We start from the raw sequence: 7,315 nt of genomic DNA, 5'->3' as shown, positions 1-7,315 counted from the left end.
TCTTGGTGGTGGTTGTTGATTGTTGTGTTCTTACTTTGTAGATTTGGAGTTTTTTGGTTAAACGAAATAATGATAATTGTATTGAAATAAGGTGGCATCTTGTAGAGAATAGGTATCTTACCAGTATAGGTAAAAAAATGTAGGTAAGAATTAATGCAAGTAGTTAACAGCAGAAACAGTTCTCTTTTCAGTGGTCTTAAGAAGCAGCCAGATCTTACAAACTCCTAGCAAGTAACTAGTGGCATGAGCATTTACTGCAGTGTTTTACAAGGAATCCTTCAGAAGATAAGTTATTTTTGAATAGCAAATGTTTGGAGATCTAGCTTTAAAAGCTGAGGCTAATAAAGACAAAAAGCTTAAATAAGTCCCCAGGGGGCTATTTGTAAAAGAAAAGACTTGGTCTGCATGTGTGTTATTCTGATGCCTGGTTCTCTTAAGCTTTGTTATTAACTTTGTTTTTCTGAATTGAATTTTCAGATACTTCGGGTTTATGTTGAGTGACCCAATGTCATGTTTAGGAGTCTGCTTTTTTCCACATTATCACGCAACACTTCTCTGTTACGAATTGTAAATTATTCTGCTTTCTGTAGTTGTTGGGCGGAGTGTTAGAGGGCAAAAAATATGGTCTATTTTGCTGGAGTGATTGCATTTAAGTTTCATCTCTTAACAATTCAGCTAAACACATGCAAAGTGAGGATGAAGGAGAAGGTGCAGGGTGGGACAGGAGCTATACTCTAACCTTTTCTTCTGCCCCCTTTGCTGGGATTAATACAGAGATGATGACAGTGTTACTTTTTTCTCCATCGAGTTCAACAGTCATACTGTGAAAACATACAACTCTCTTGCAGGCTATCTTGTAAAACTGGAATGTGCAAATTCATCCTATAACTGCAGCAAAGTTCTCCAAAGTGAGACTAACCATGTTAACACACTTTACATACTGTCAAGAAGCTTAAGTTGGCCAAAACTATTACAGAAAGCTTAAGTTGGCCAAAACTTGATTATAAAGCTTACAGCAAATACTGCAATCTGAATATGAGTAGAGCTGGTAATTTAAAAAGAAATAGGAAGTAAACAAAACTATTACAACAGCTATTCATGTATTTGGTGGAGTATTTCACAACCGGTTCCAATACTGGAATATCAGTTCCCACTCAGTGGAAAGAAAAAAGAAGAGTACTTGGATTACAGGCATTGCCCTGTGCCATTCCCTTTAACGGATGCTGCTGGTGTAATCCAAGGGATTTCTCTGATGACCTTTACAGTTCATCTTTGAAAATAAGACACTAGCAACTTCAGTAATGTTACCATCAAGATCCCAGCTCCTGTTCTTCTTAGTATGTCCTTAAACTGTTCATTATGGTTAGTTCCTCTTGGACTGCTGGGTGGAAATAAAATGTATAAACATCTGCAGTTGTGCCACATATCCTGTGACTCTGAAAACCCTGCTATCTCCATGAAGCCTTGCAAACAGAAATCTGTGGATGCTGGAAGTCGTGGCCCCCTTTCCCTATGGGTGGGATGGTGGTGGAGCACTGTGCTATGAGCTCGGGGCTGCCAGAGCAGTGAGAGCACCGTGTGACATGGGGACCGACACAGCTCTTCCCCACGGGAGGGTGGCAGCTGCAAAACAGTCACATCCTGATTCCCCAGCAGAGATTTTTATTGTGCTTAGCGTTTTTTTGCAATGAGATGGGATTGAGGCTTGAAAATCCCTATTGAGAGGAGAAATATTAAGTTTCAAAACATAGAAAAGCAAATTCCATGAAGAGAGTATATGTCATTTGTGTGTTGTCAAAACACAATGGATACTGTACAATCTCTTTTCTGCTCTTTGCTTATGTGCACGCTGTATAATCCATGCACGCAAATTTGGCACGCAACTTGTACCACTCAGCAAAATACCGAGCAGCAACGCATGTTAGCAAGAGCCCATACAAAGGAGTCATTATTTTTACAAGTAATTAAACTGCACTTCGCCAAATAAATGAATGCAGTGTGTTTTGTGATGCATTATCCTTGGGGGGGATTTTATTGTTCACTTGCTTGCTAATTTGCAGGACCCTGCATTTTACAATGATTCTCCCAGCCAGCATTGGGGAAGGGTGAAATTTTGCTGTAATTAGGATGTAATCATTAAAAAGCAGACACAAAACCTTCTCCGTTGTTGCAGTTTTGCTGGGCTTTGGCTGCAAAGCATCTTGATTCAGCTGCAGTGTAAATATTTTTCTCAAAAACTAGTTACACTGGTGACATTTTGAATTTCTGTTTATCAGATGAGCTTTCCCTTTTCAGCTGTTGCAGTTCTTCATGTAAAAAAATGAAAGACGCTTCCAGTTTAAGTTTTGCAACCCTTGAAGTATTCCTTTCTGTAGTATCGAGCTTGTGCACTGGCTCTTGCATCCTCTAGCAGGCAAGGTGCATGTGCTGCTGCTTTCAAGACCAAACTGAGGAGCTGTGATAGAGCACACTTAGGTCGCTGAAGATGGAGAGCACGATGCCAATAGCAGTGTTTATTCATCGATTGTATATCATTCCTGAGGGTGCTTGTTTTATCTTCAAGATTAAAACTGCACAGTAAACATTGTCCTGTGGTGCAAATGGCATAGGACAATGCATAAGGGCAGGAGGTTTTTTGGCAGGGGCGGGATAAAAAAAAAAAAAGGATCTTATCTAGGAACATTCTTGTTTGCTTGCTACCAGCTTGGTTCACTGCTGGTTTGTTGTTTTGTTTGGGGGGTTTTTGGTTTTGTTTTTTTTTTTAAATACAAATTTTAAATACAGTTTAAATAAATTATCTTTACTTGCATGAAACAGCTTTGGAAACTAGGCAGGGTGCATAGCCCTCTCTGAGTTTCAACAAGTTCTGAGTCTGGTAGGAGCGAATTCCAAAGCAAAGGGTCCCTTCGTTGAAGTCTGTTACTCCCCTGTGTTTAAATTGGGCAATGCTGGCTGCAGGGCGTTGGCAGAGCTCTGCTGCTCTGCTCTTTAGAGAAGGGCTGGCTCTGAAGAGTCAGTTTATTGAACAGAGGGGTGGTATGGTCCATGTGAGTAATTTGGCCTCTGCAGTAGGACAGCTGCAGTCTGCAGTAGTTGATGTTTTCAAATGCAGTTCGGTGTAGTAACATAATCTGCCTGCCAGCTCCATGTTCTTCAGTGCTCTGTAAGTCAGGCAAGGAAAATGGCTCCAAGAAATAGCGAGCATGCAGAATTTCAGAGAAGTCGGAAGTGCCATTATGTAAAACATACAAACACTGATTTTATTTCTGATTTCATTTCTGTAGAACAGAGTTCTGTCTAGTAACCTCAAAGTATTATTTTTTTCCATGAAGTGAAATGCTTGTCATCCCTTCACAGCTGAGAGCAATTTACGACCCCTGGAAAAGGGGAGTAAGAGAAAAGTAAAGCCCATAAGAAAAACTGCATTTTTCCAATCCCTGCAAAGGAGAAGTTTCAGCGTTGTAACAGTCTCCAAGTTCTTTAATATTAGTTTTGCTTTTGCTGGTTTCTCTGCTTGCTTTTTGCTACAAAGCACTTCTGCACAGCTCTGGGATTGCTCTTGCTTCACATCTCCTGGTAACAACTAGGTGGCTCAGTATGTGAAACTGTAAGTCAGTACAAATGTGTATTTCCCAAATTAAACTGATTTAATTAACACACATGAGGAATAACTCACTGGTAGCAGAAGGGTTTTATGAACATTTTGCGATTCAAGATTATCACTTGCTATTGTTCTGATTTTATGTAAGTAATTGGTGAAGTCTGTGCTGTAATCTCCTTGGTGCCTTTCAGATGAGGAAGCTTTTTCAGTAACTTTACTTTTATAATGGAATACACTTTTCTGCTTTTCTGAGCCAGAGCTGCAAGTGGATTTGCCTGGTACCCCATTTCTTTACACTCCAATTTTAGCAAGTCATTTAAGCAGGTGTTTAATTTTAGAAATGTCCAGTTCATGTTCAGCAGAGAGTTTAAGCATGGTCTTAAAATTAAGCATTTCTTACAGTGCCCTGCCAAATTGGGACGATAATTAAAGATTGACATTTTTCATTGAATTTTGGTGTTAGGTTGTTCCATTAAATTCAGTCTTTGCGTAGGCGAAGAGCTGTCTGTGGTGCTTTCCAAAATCACTAGTTTCCTGGGGCTGAAAACATTGCCGGCTGCTACAACTTCAGTGCCAGATTGTGGCAACTGTATGTAAACAGGGTGCTTATATGCCTGAGAACGTATAGGCTGAACCCCCCTTCCCTGTGTGCACCCTTGCCATTATTACGAGCTGAGAACTGTGTGCAAGGCTCTGAGTCTCCCCTTGGTCGCACCAGTTCTAGCATTTGTTGTACGAGGAGTACAAGCAGGACATAGCTGGGGACATGCCGGTGGCCAGAAGGTTGCTGCCACACTGGGCAGGTGATGCTACACGTAATTTTATTTCTGGCTAAGCACAATCAGCGGCTGAAGAGTTTATTGAAGTAATGCTGATGTTTCTCCCTCTGTTCTTCCACCCCAAAACAAGCAACAAATCCTTTTGTTTGCTATTCGGGATGCTGGGCAGTATGCTGGGTACGGCTTGCTATGGTATGGAAGGAGGGGAGAACGCTTGACTTTGTCTTTCTAAGTGCTGGCACAAGACTAATATTTAAAGGGAGATTCAAATGCATTAAAAGGGCAATTAAAGAGGACCTGATGAAAGATGCATGTGTTGAGAGGATGCTGTTTAGCTATAAAAGCATGGGAGGACCAGTGATCCCACCGGGTCTGGTTTTGTGGCTGTGTATTGCTGAACTTTAAGATAATTGTTTGAAACACCATTGTTTTAATAGATTGATTGTCATGATTAGAAAGAGGCTGAGGTGCTCTAGGTTTCTTCTGGCCACAGCAGAGGAGCAGGCTGGGAGTGGGGGGATGGGGGAACCAGGTGTGAACATGATGGGGCAGGAAGAGTTTGTGTTTCTGTCTTCCACCTACTCACCCACTGCATGCTCCAGATTTTATTGACTTCCTAGTGTGTTCCCACATCCCTGTGAAGGCTTGTATTTTCATTCGTTGGCTCCCTTCTCTCCTTTGTTTTGTATGTATCCACCTCTGAATACAGAAGAGAGAGAAGTGGCTTTGTCTGTATGGTAGAAACAGCTTTTTACTGTCTCTGATATCCTGCTTGGAAATTGAAGGTCCTGGGAGATGATGTTCATGTAAACAGGCCAGTGAGGAGGAGAAATAAGAGATTTAGGAGAGATTTGGGAAGATTTGGTAAGATATGAGAAGAAAATTATCCCCCCCCAGCAATCCTGATCCGGAGGTGATCCCAGAAATTGTAGGGGCCATAAGCCCCGAACAGCCTTGTGTGGTTGGTAAGTGATTATGATAGACCAGCTCCGTTTCAGGATAGATTTAGAAAATGCAGATAAGTGATTTCCCAGAACTGCTGGCTTTTTTGCCTCAGGCATGGGTTAGCTGGACACCCAGTTAGGTTACTCAGTCCCTGGAGCAGATTTGCTAGAAGTAGTGACGTTCATGGTAGGGATTAAAGTTTGAACAGATTATTGTAGAAGACGACTTTGTAAACTGCTGTGTCAGAGGCAGGCAAAGCGATGGCTTCATCTTTGGGTTGTGTTACAGCGTCTGTGGTCACACTCACTTGCAGCACACAGAGATGTTCTGCAGAGACAAGTCTTCCTTCCATATCACTTGTCCTGATCTGAATGCTGTTTTTAGCTGTAAAGAAAACATTGCTTGATGAAGTAGTCTCTGTGACTGTGCTTTTGTATTTAAAATGCAACAGATGGCATCTGTTTTTGCTCTTGAGTACATTTCATTTCATTCACCTTAAATTTCTTTTGTTTACTGATGAGACTCCACGTTGACATTGAGTTCTGTGTTGGACCTACAGCTCTACATCCTGAGCAGGGTATCTTTCTTGTTAGATAAGATGATGAAAATAAAACAAATGGAAAAGTGCATTTAGTAACAGACAGTTGTTCTTATGGAATGCACATTGTACTTTTTGGCAAATACAGCTGATGACAGTTTGTAGCCGTATTTTTTTTTTTTAATGTCTAACATTGGGGCCTAAAAAATGCTTAGGTTTAGGAGCACAGACCCTTTGTGGTAGGAAGTACTGTACGTGTTCTCTTAGGATATGTGCGTCTGCAAACAGCTGTTGAAGGACCAAGCCAGCTTTTCTGTCTTGTATGATTTCCTACTGTATAGTGTGTTGATCAATGGACTGAGAAGTTAGTGTTAAATATTTTGAATCAAGTTGTTAAATATTTAATCTGATATTGAAGGGCAGGTTATGCAATCCTGAATTCAGTTCAGTGTCTGAACCCACTGCAGTTCATGTTTGTGCAAAGCACTGTAAGGGCTAAGTCATCATTTCTACATCAGATGAACTTCTAACTCTTTCCTTCAACGTCAAAAGTATTCAAATTAGTGAGTGATCTATACAATTTTCTTATATAAGAGACATTTTTTTCTCTACTTTTCTGGGACATTTGGAACACTTGGGAACACCTGAAGTATGAATGCTGTGTTAGATATCTGTCAAATTTACAAATGGTTGGTTTGTTTTAACCTATTCTAGCATATACTGGTTCCACGTGTTTTCTGAGTTTCATAAACAATGCATATTGATGACTACAAAAATGAAGAGGAGCAAGAAAGTGTTTGTGTGCACTAGAGTTTTGTATATCACTAAAGATTGTGGGTGAAAAGTTGATCATATGTATACAAAGCCTCTATTACCTCAACACTTCTGCAAATAGCATTTAAGTTCTATTTTGTCAAATTTCTAAGATGTCTTGGGTTTAGGTGCTGGTGACTGCTTTAAGTCTGGGTGTTGGGTTTTCACAGGAGGGATTGTTGGCTTGATTTAAATTACCTGTGTTACGGACATGTTGTGCAATTGTCAGCAAGTCCAGCATCCTGTCCCAGTAGGCACCGTTCCTTGTTTATCCCAGATCACAATCTGTCTGATCTAGTATTTTCAGTGTGATATTACAATAATAGTAATAAAAAAGAATGTAAGATTAAAATGCAGTTTAGTTTAGTTTTTATTTTCCTTACAGATAACAGCATCTAAATTCTAGCATTTCCTAGTTTTTCATGGTAGCTGTAATGCTAGGGACTTTGTTTAATTTAAAAAAAAAAAAAAAGTGGTGATTTTTTTTTCTTTTTTTCTTTATCACATGAATCTGGGAGCTGGTGCTTTCAGAATAAACGCACAGCTGCTGTCAGGCTTGCAGCAAGATCATAAGAGCTGGCAACGCTACTGAGTTTGTTTTGTTTCAGCCAAAGTCCAGCTCAGAAATCTGGAGGGGAT

This window comes from Haliaeetus leucocephalus, unplaced genomic scaffold, assembly GCF_000737465.1.
Source record: "Haliaeetus leucocephalus isolate CR32 unplaced genomic scaffold, Haliaeetus_leucocephalus-4.0 Scaffold339, whole genome shotgun sequence".
Classification (NCBI taxonomy): Eukaryota; Metazoa; Chordata; class Aves; order Accipitriformes; family Accipitridae; genus Haliaeetus; species Haliaeetus leucocephalus.
The sequence above is the reverse complement of the archived record's forward strand: the minus strand, read 5'-3'. Positions refer to the sequence as shown.